We start from the raw sequence: 11,200 nt of genomic DNA, 5'->3' as shown, positions 1-11,200 counted from the left end.
TAAATTAGACACCTGCCACTCAGGCCACAGCTATAAAGACAACTTGAACAGCAAGACTGGGTGTCTCAGGCTGTCCCCTCTCTGCTGTGTTCTGTGCATTGGAGCAGGCTGAGAACTCTTTATCTGTTTGTGACAGTCCTGTGGGACCCCCCCCAGCATAAGCCTCGCTGGCCAGCAGAGCCAGGCAATCTAGAGGTTTGCCCTGGGCAGCAGCTGCAAAAATCAGGGCGCCAGATAAAGATAGAAGCTCCTTTCTGGGAGATAGTGGTGCTAGAATGAGACGGGGAGGACACTAAGATGGTAGCTGCCTGCCTCTGTCTTTGAAGATATTTCACTAGGCCCCTCGCTGTGTGTTACATTGGAGGCCTGCCTCTCAGGCTGATGGTTCTAAAAAAGCAAAGAAGTCTCTCTCACAGAAAGTCTGGGCACTTCTGATCCAGCTGTGTCTGCACTGGGCCCTGGCACTGATGAGGCTCTGTGTAAACTTTTAAGAACCGTTTCTTAGCTCATCGTGTCCTCATGGGTCTAGTGGGGGCAAACCCCATAGGCTTTCATTTTTTTATTAAAAAAAATTTTTTTTAACATTTATTCATTTTTGAGAGACAGAGAGACAGAGTGTGAGTCGGGGAGGGGCAGAGAGAGAGGGGGACAGAATCCAAAGCAGGCTCCAGGCTCTGAGCTGTCAGCCCAGAGCCCCACACAGAGTTCAAACTCCCTGACTGCAAGATCATGACCTGAGCCGAAGTGGGCCGCCTAACCTGCTGGGCCACCCAGGCACCCTTAACCTCACTGACTTTCAAAAAGAGATGTTTTGGGGGCTCATATCTCAGGTAGAGGTCTTAAAGTTGGGATGCCAAGTGTGGGCCTCAAACTCCTCATTCTTCAGGAAAAAGCTTGGAATTTTGAGTTCCCTCTTGATGGTGGGTTATCATGCTGCAGGTGAGGTTTTATGGTCAATTTGTGTCTCAGCCTCTCCATCCCACTTCAGTGTGGGTTTTTTCTCATTCATCGGATACGGAAGCTCAGATCACCTCGGCTTGTTTGGGGGCTTTTTTTTCCCCCAGAGGAAATGACACCTTATGTAGCTATAGATTTATCTGTGGGAAGAGGCAAGTTTCGGATCCTTCTACATCTCCATCTTGAACCAGAAGCTGTTTATTTATCTTGTGATTTGGAGCAATAGAGAAAACAATTTCAAAATGTTAGATGTAGAAGGTCACATAATGTGTTTCTTATGGGTGAAAACACCGGCCTTATTTGGAATTTTAAATGCATTTTTTAAAAACGTGGAGGTAAACACCTGGCTATCAGGCCAACGTGGAAAAGATGGATAGATGCTCTTGTAGATACTAAGTCACCCGGATCAACAGTCACAATAAAAGAATCGATGGGAATAGATGTCAGAAATCACCTTAATCTTTTTTCTGCTCAAGAGAGAGAGAGTTTTCTACGATAGTACTTTGTGTGACGAACCCAGATAACAAGAACAGCGTTGAGACCAACATTTGGAGAGAGTTCATGGAAGGAAGTTTTGCCTTTCTTTTAAATAAAGTGAGATAAGAGGGCATATCCAGAATTATACTTTAATAATAATGGTAATAGCTATTACTTTAATTGACTTTCTTTACACAAGGCACTTACTGCTTCTCCTGTAATACTTCTCTTGTCATTTAAGCCCCATACTTAACCATTTTGCAGGAAGTTTAAGTAGCTTAATGTTGACACAGCCCCTAAATGCAGAACCTCCACGATTCCATGGTCTTGGACCTTTTCTATTACGCACACTGCCTCAGACAAGAAGTAAAATAACTCAGAAGGCATCCCTAAAAGAGGGTCATTCTGAAGTGCTGTGTAGGAATCCCCTTCCTTACACACCTACTTCCAGCAGTCGAAAAAGCTGCCTTGGAATAAAGTGATTCCCCCAAGTGGGAAAGGCTGTTATNCCACCCAAGGCAAGGAGCTGAAAGCCACACAGAAGCATTTTGTTGGAGGGATTGGAGATTGACAACGTATTTGTGTTACTAAGACTCAAACTTCATACTACATACAAGCCAAGGAAGAGAAGCACCGTCGCATCTATATTTGGAGCTATTTTAGCTTTGCCAACTCTACCTGAGTGTTGCCTTTTCAAATATCCAATTACTATCATAGCTCTCGGCAGAAGTTTTGAAGTCTACTCTCTGCGTGTCTGTGTTTGCCACTAGACTTTGAGTTCTTCTAGGGTAAAACGCTCCCTCTCATTCATGTTTATTCTCTCAGGACCTAGCGTACTGCTCAAAAAGTGCTAAATGAAAATTTGTTAAAAGGAACCGTCTAAAAAACAAACCAGAGGACATCGTTCCCCTGTTTGAAATATTTTGTTTCTCTCTATTGCCTTCCGGAAAACGTCCAAGTTACTCAACATGGAATAACTTAACAAACGCGTGATTTGTTCTGTTTTGACTTGTGTTGCATTTTCAGTCCCTCTTTGTCTGTGTTTTACATTCCAACCAAATCAGACTGCTTGTATGTTTTCCTTGTACTATTGCTGTGTCTCACCTCCACGTGTTTGCGAGGCGATTCTCTCTCTCTGGCACGCCTTGGGCATTACTCCCTTGAGAAGTTCTTCCCTCGTTCCTCTTCCTAAATTTCACCAAATCCAGTGGGATTCTATCACCATCTTTTCTCCTTCCATTGACTCTCTATCATGCCTTGTGTTGTATGTCATTGTTTAGACAGGACTCTTTCCCACCAAAAGCAATCTTCTTGAGAACAGATACTACATGTTGTTCATCTTGATAGCTACAGAGACATGACCTTTACCTGGCCCTTAGAAGGCATTTAGTAACTATTTGATGAATACCTGAATAAATCAATTAAAGTGCTTTGGCAACTGAATTGAAAATTCAACCAATATTTCAAAGTTGGTTTTTTTTTTAATATTTTATTTATTTCTGAGAGAGAGAGAAAGAGACAGCATGAACAGTTGAGGGTCAGAGAGAGAGGGAGATACAGCATCTGAAACAGGCTCCAGGCTCTGAGCTACCTAACATGGGCTCAGCACAGAGCCTGACATGGAGCTCGAACCCACGAACCATGAGATCATGACCTGAGCCAAATTCAGACGCTTAACCAGCTGAGCCACCCAGACACCCGCAAAGTATTTTTTAAAATGTTTTCAAAGTCTATTTGAAAAACAAACAGAGGGGTGCCTGGGTGGTTCAGTCGGTTAAGCATCTGACTTTGGCTCAGGTCATGATCTCACAATCTGTAGGTTCGAGCCCAGTATCGGGCTCTGTGCTGACAGCTTGGAGCCTGGAGCCTGCTTCAGATTCTGTGTCTTCCTCTCTCTCTGACCCTCCTTGCTCGCTTTCTGTCTCTCTCTCTCAATATAAAATAAAGGCATAAAAAATTTTTTTATAAAGAAAAGAAAAACGAACAGAAAACCACACAGAGATGCCAAATTACTTTTTCTTCACAAATAAGAAGCAGATCTAATCTACCTAAATGGCAGTGAAAGGAAGGGACCATCCCCATTTGCTTCCCACAAGCAGATTATCTGGTTACGTTATAGATTCCTAAAGTAGCTGAGATGTGTCTAGAAATATGGCATTACTTTCCTTTAAATAGCTATTTATGGTGACCAGTGTTAATCCTTGGTGGAATTCTGCAAATCTTTAGGCCACAAAGAATTACTTTGTATGAGTTGTGTGTGCGTGCGTGCGTGTGTGTGTGTGTGTGTGTGTTTTGATAGTATTTAGTTTAGATAGTGTTTCTGTTTCTAGTATTGTTATAACGTAAGACTTTTCGGAGCCTTGGATTATCAAGAGATTAGGATTATCTCTTAAATTTCTCTCCTGGGATAAAATTTATCAATCACCCTCCATATCTGAAAACCTGTTGACTAGAAAAGAAGAGACCAATCTAGTGAAACCTAATCTTTTGGATGGGATCACAAGTAAGATATTCCAAGTATTTATCCATAGTTGTATAAATATCAGTCTTGTGTTTTTGTAAATTACTTAGAAAGTCTTTTCATCACTATTCTAATAGTGTCACAAGATGGATAAAATCGTTAGCCTTGCGAGACTAAATGTTGTTTGTGTCCCCCCCCCCATATTCATATATTGAAATTCTAACCCCCAAGGATAGTATTTGAAGGTGTGACTTTTGGGAGGTGATTAGGTCATGAGGACGAACCCTCATGAATGGAATTAGTGTCCTTAAAAACGGACCCCAGAGAGCCACCTCACCTCCACCATGGCAGCACACAGTAAGAAGACAGCTCTCTATTACCCAGGAAGCAGGCCTTCACCAGACACTAAATCCTCCCATAACTTGATCTAGAATTTCTGAACCTCCAGAACAGTGAGAAATAAAATTCTGGTAGTTATAAGCTACCCAGTTGCAGGTATTTTTTTTTTAAATGTTTTATTTATTTCTGAGAGAGAGAGAGAGAGAGCATGAGCAGGGGAGGGTCAGAGAGAGAGGGAGACACAGAATCTGAAGCAGGCTTCAGGCTCTGAGCTAGCTGTCAGCACAGAGCCTGATGCGGGGCTCGAACCCATGAACCGTGAGATCATGACCTGAGGCAAAGTCGGACGCTCAACCGACTGAGCCACAGGTATTTTATTTGAGCAGCCCAAACAGACAAAGACACCTCGGTTTTCAGGAAAGGCAATGCTAGTGAGCTGCTGAGAGATTCTTTTGCCAAACTCGCAGGCTACATCCAGCCGCAGAAGTCAACTATTGGCGTACTACTGTTCAAACACTTCCTTTATGACTAACATGGAAAAATACAGGTGAAACATGTGACAGGGTCATGGTTTAGGTATGTGTTTTTTGAAGCTAGTGATATTAGAGACGAGGGTTGGGGGTGCATTCCACATAATGAGAGTAGCTACCCCTCATACCACTGCCAGCACTGCGACCACCATCTTTACTTGTTAAGCACTAACTGTGTACTAGACACTGTTCCGGGTACTATACATATCATCTCCTTGAACCCTTAGTGCAACTTTGAGGTAGACATTCTTACATGTGTTCACTGATGTTTTTAAGAAATTGGTGAGGGGGTGGGGCGCCTGGGTGGCTTAGTTGGTTAAGCGTCTGACTTCAGCTAAGGTCATGATCTCACGGTTCTTGGGTTCAAGCCCCACATCGGGCTCTGTGCTGACAGCTAACTCAGAGCCTGGAGCCTGTTTCCGATTCTGTACCTCCCTCTCTCTCTGACCCTCCCCTGCTCATGCTGTCTCTCTCTCTCTCAGAAATAAACAAAAACATTAAAAAAAAAAAGAAATTGGTGAGAGGTTAACATCTATCTTTTAGAGTTAATGTAAGAAGCATATGAGAGAGTGCGATTAACAGTGTCTGCAAACAGGGGCGCCTGGGTGGCTTAGTCGGTTAAGCGTCCGACTTTCGCTTAGGTCATGATCTGGCGGTTCGTGGGTTCGAGCCCCGCGTCGGGCTCTGTGCTGACAGCCAGTTCACAGCCTGGAGCCTGTTTTAGTCTGTGACTCCCTCTCTCTCTGACCCTCCCCTGCTCACGCTGTCTCTCTCTCTCTCTCGCTCCTAGAAATAAATAAAACATTAAAAAAAAATTAAAAAAAAACAAAACAAAACAGTGTCTGCAAACAGAGTTTGGGAACCAGCAATGACCCAACAATTTCGCTATGGTATTTATCCATAAGAAATGAAAAATATATATGTCCACAGTCACTTGTCACTAAATGCTGGTGACAGCTTTATTCGTAATAGTCAAATCACAGAAATAGCCTAGGTATCCATCATCAGGAAAACAGATAAGCTATGGTATATTCATGCTATTCAGCAATAAAAAAGCACAAACTGCTGATCTCGGCAACAATAGGAAATGAGTCTCAAAAACATCATGCTGATTGAAACCTTATACCAAAGATTATGTCACATTATTTCATTTATATCAAGTTCTAGAACAGGCAAAAATAACACATGCTGTTTGTTTCTAGAAGAAGGAAATGATTAAAAATGGCCCACGAAAACTGTATGGAATAATGGAAATGTTTTGTGTTCTGAGAGGGGAGTGAGAAAAAAAAAGAGTGTCTGCAAACAGTACATGTCTATACGGATAGTAGCTTATTTCATTCTGCACAATTGATTTACAGAAGAGACACGCTCAAATTTGAGCTCATGTAATAATATTTGTCTGATTGTCTAATTACGTCCTACATCAGGACTATTGTTGATCTGATAGGTCAGAGCCTTAAAAGTTAAACAGAATTCTCTGAAAAAGACATGTAATGTGAATATATACAACTCCGTGTACAGAATCGAAGAATGTTTGGCCTCGAAGGAAACTTTGATCGCTGCCAGCTCAATCTTTTATTTTACAAAACTAGAACTTAAAAAAGCAGGAGGCTAGTACAATATGCCGTGATCAGAAGTATGTTTTGGGGAAACATGGGTTCTGGATGACCAAGTGTTGGCAGCCAGGGAAAGAGCGCTACGGCAAAAGGTTTGGAGAAACGGACTTGGCTTTGAGGGAGAAAGGAGTTGGGAGAGCGAGAGAAAGCTTTCCAGACACATTGTTGGAAGGGGCGCCACAGCCTCGATCCTAATTCCAGAAGTTTTCTTTCCAATTAGCGTTAAAGATCCAGAGTCAGATGGGCTGGGGTTTGAGGCTCTGACCAGGTTGATGGCTGGGTCACTGTATCTCAGGATTAGCTCAGTGGGTCTGAATTTCTCACTGTATTGTTGGCCCTTCAGAGGATTTGGGAATCCAGGAAGTGGAGGTTGGAGAGTCACACTGACCCTGGCCAGGGTGCTGCACTTGGTGAGTTGCAGGCCTCAGCCCAGAACCCAGCACTCCTGACTCTTCTCTGTCCTCCACGTTGCCTCTCTGTTTTGAGTTTCTGTTCTGTTATCGTCTTCTTTCTGGGACCTCCATTGTCTCTTTCTTCAGCCACAACTTGCCTTGCAAAAGGATTAACAATATTATTTCTGTAACTCTATAACTGAAAGGATCAGAGGTTTGGGGATGATTCTACATCTACATCATATCACATAAAGGGAACAGCTACCCGCTAGACCCCTGCCGGCCCTGGGACCACCCCCTTCATTGGTGAAGCACCAACGCGCTTTGTGAGGGGACGTACTACTCGGAGGAAGTTACTCTTACGTGAATCCATTGATGTTTAGAGAATATATATAGCCACATGTGAGTATCATTCAACAGTTCGGATGAATTTATTTCTTCATGTAGTCCGTTCACTGATAATGAAATTTGTTTATTAGCTCTGGCTTCCATAGCCTGGCATACAGAAAGATCCTCGGCTCCAAGGCTGGCCTCTGACACGTGTTTGTTGTGGTAACTTGAACACATTCCTTAACTACTCCGAACCTTAATTCCCATCTGAGGCAGATGTAGCACTCTCTGCCTCGCAGAGTTTGTAGGGTATGTGGAAGCAATATAACATACTCCCTAGACTATAACAAGCAGTCCATAAACGACAGCAGTCATTATTTTGCTGCTTTGGTTAACAATGTTTTGTTAATAGTATTTTCTTATCAGCCCAGATAGAAGAAAATGACTAAAGGTTAAGTTGAGTTCATTCAAAAGCAACAATAATATTAACGTTAGCAACATTTGCTAAGCACTTTTTATGTTTTGGACACCGTTGTATTGATAATTACTTGTATTAGCTCATTTAATGCCTACAACCGCCTTTACTACCTAAAATTCATTATGAGATTTGAGGAGTATATACTTGTAAGTAGTTAGCACAGCAACTGGCATATAGTAAGTGCTGTAAAAGCTTATTAAGATTAAAAAAATAAATACTATTATTTTCCTCCTTTATCAGATAGAGATATTGACTCACAGAGACTGTGAGTAGCCCAGAGTCACACAGCTAGCAGGAGGGAAGCCGGGTCCCGAACCCTAGCAAGCTCATTCCTGCGTGAATGTCACTGAAGTGACACAACAAACAGTACTAGCATTTTCCACAGAGTAGAAGTTTGTAACCCATGACAGAAGTGAGGGTTATCTTCCATCAACTGGTTGAGTTGTCTTCTGTGTCCCTCCTCTCCCTCGTTTCCCTAGATAATGATTTCTTCCAACTCCCTAACAACCTCTTCTCTCTTTGTCTTCGTCTACTTGGGTGGTCCTTTGTCTCTCAGAAAATGGCTGAACTATCCAGCTGCCTTGACTCTTTCTGCTCATATAGGGACCTTGAGAAGTCCCCATGCCCTCAAGGGACTTACAGTTTAAAACACCTTTTCCATCCACACTGTATCTTGCAGGCCAACCCAGATCAGAAATCGAAATACCTTTTTGCCCCTTCCCTGAGTTTTTCTAGAATGTTCCTAAGTCCCCTTTTGTGCCAGTCTCTAGAGTCTTTGCCCCAAATCTCAGGAGACACCTCCCTAAAAATGCACATTTGTGTTACATAATGAAACAGGAGAAGTGTGGGGACATATGACCTCCTCGCTGCCTGGGTCTAGGTGTGACGGAATGGACGCTCATTGTCAGTACAATCATTTTTAACTTTTCTTCTGCATAACCTCTCTTTCCTGCGTTTCCCCAGAAAGCCTCATTCGGATCCTGAGTCTGTTATTTTGATCTGTACGATAAGAAAATCCCTGCCATTTCAATCCGTAGCTTGCGGGGCCTGCTTTGCTTTTTTTAAGTACGATAAGTTCTTAAACACAAGCGAGATGAAAACCATACCGCGCTTCCCTCGGGGACTATTTAAAATGTAAAATATAAATATTTCTTCTTTGAATGTACTTAACTTAGCAAGCTTGTGTCTGGTTTGTGTCCTTCCAGTCATCACACTGAGGCCGTGTTTGCTGTTCCTTCATTTAGCTGAGCCGAAATGAGCTAGAGAAGCGAAAATCAGCACTTGAGCCTTTTCTGTGGAGCTGAGCGTGCCAAGCTTGCCAAATCTTCCTTGATCGCATAATGCCTCTCAGATAAGGTTAACTCTGCAGTAGGCCTGGCCTCGTGGTGGTGTTTTATGGTGACAGATACGCTGGCTCAGGGTCCCTTGGTGCAATGNGGGGGGGGGGGGAGGGGGCACATGTCACCTTGCGTGGCTCTCCATTTGGGGCTTGTGGTCTTTGCCTGGTGAGGCCCACCCCCAAACCACCCCACTGCCTACCACACCTGCCCCTAACCAGGGTGTCCTGAAGAATTTATGAACACAGAGAGACTAAAAGTGGTAGCCTCTTTACCTCTGGCATCTTCTTACTTTACTGAGCTTAACTGCTGTATGTCAGGTCAGACTGGGAGTCATGTTCTTGTCTCACACAGCGTTTCATTTTTTTTTTTCAACGTTTATTTATTTTTGAGAGAGAAAGAGTGAGAGAGAGCATGAGAGGGGGAGGGGCAGAGAGAGAGGGAGACACAGAATCCGAAGCAGCTCCAGGGTCTGTGCTGTCAGCACAGAGCCCGATGCGGGGCTTGAACTCACAAACTATGAGATCATGACCTGAGCTCAAGTCAGATGCTTAACTGACTGAGGCACCCAGGTGCCCTTCACACAGTTTTTAGAAACCCAGTACCCACTCAGGGCAGGTAAGGGACAAGGCAATGGGAAGTGTTCTCTCTTATTTTCATTCTCCTCATACCATGTGAGACCATGATGCTTGTGGGTCTGAGCACATNTTCATTGTTTCTCATTACCATGTAGTATTCCATGGTATAGATAAACCACATCTTCTTGATCCATTCATCTGTTGATGGACACTTAGGCTCTTAGCACATGGAATTTTCTATATGTTCTTTTTATAGGTCTTTTGTTATAAGAAGAATCAAACAACAAAAGAGACTTTATCGGGCAAAGGAATAAAATGTCTGTTAAGACAGGGGACACTCAGGGCGCCTGAGTGGCTCAGTCAGTTACACATCTGACTCTTGATCTCAGTTCAGGTCTTGATCTCAGGATCGTGAGTTTGAGCCCCACGTTGCACTCCACACTGGTTGTGGAGCCTACTTAAATTTTTTTTAAAAAGACAAGGGATACTTCAGTACTCCAGGGACAGCACCCAGTGGGAAAGTGGCTTCTCAGTCTCCCAGCCACTGAAACCTTTCCTCAAGCACGATCTCATGAAGAAGCCCCATTAGAATGAGCATGGGGGGGAGGGGGGGCAGATAAAATGTATGTCATATAAAATTAGCATTTTAACCATTTTTAGGTGTACAGTGTAGAGACATAATGACATTCCTAGGGTGTTCTACTGTCCTTACATGTCACACTTCTTCCACTGCCTCACCAGAAACTCTGTGGCCATCAAGCAGTAACTCCCCATGCCCGCCATAGCCTGGGTAACCTCCAGTCTACTTTACGTCTCTTTGAATTGGCCTGTATGCATTCTAGGAATTTCATAATATTATGCAGCATTTGTAGTTTTGTGTCTGGCTTATTTCATTTAGCCTAATGTTCTTAAGATTCATCCATGTTGCAGCAAGTGTCAGAACGGCAGTATCTTTTTTTAAAATTGAAATGTAATTAACATACGGTGCATTATTAGTTTCAGGAATACAATATAGTGATTCAGTGATTCGATACATTACTCCGTGTTCATCAAGGTAGGTGTACTCTCAGGTCCCTGGGTGGCTCAGTTGGTTAAGTCCCTGACTTAGGCTCAGGTCGTGACCTCCTCATTCACCAGTTTGAGCTCCACTTTGGGCTCTGCACTGTCAGTGCAGAGTCTGCTTGGTATCCTCTGTCTTCCTCTCTCTGTCCCTGCCTCCCCCCATCTCTCAAAAAATAAATAAACATTAGGGCCCGTGGGTAGCTCAGGTGGTTGGGATTCTGACTTTGGCTCAAGTCATGATCTCACGGTTCATGAGTTCAAGCCCCACGTCAGGCTCTGTGCTGACAGCTCGGAGCCTGGAGCTGCTTTGGATTCTGTGTCTCCTCTCTCTGCCCCTCCCCTGCTCATACTCTGTCTCTTTCTCTCTCTCTCTCTCTCAAATTAAACATCAATTAATGTTAATCCCTTTTATCTTGTTCATCCCTTTCATCTATTTTAATGACTGAACAATCCATTGTATGCATATACTATTCTGTGTTTATTCACTCACCTGCTGATGGGCACTTGGATTGCTTCCACATTTTACGTTGTACGTAATGCTACAATGAATATTATCACACAACTGTCTGTTCAAGTCCCGACTTTCACTTGTTTTGGGTATACACATAGGAGGGGAATTGCTGGGTCATTTGACAATTCTGTG

The sequence above is a fragment of the Crocuta crocuta genome, unplaced genomic scaffold (assembly GCF_008692635.1).
Source record: "Crocuta crocuta isolate KB4526 unplaced genomic scaffold, BGI_CrCroc_1.0 scaffold96, whole genome shotgun sequence".
NCBI lineage: Eukaryota > Metazoa > Chordata > Mammalia > Carnivora > Hyaenidae > Crocuta > Crocuta crocuta.
This window is presented reverse-complemented; position numbering follows the sequence as displayed.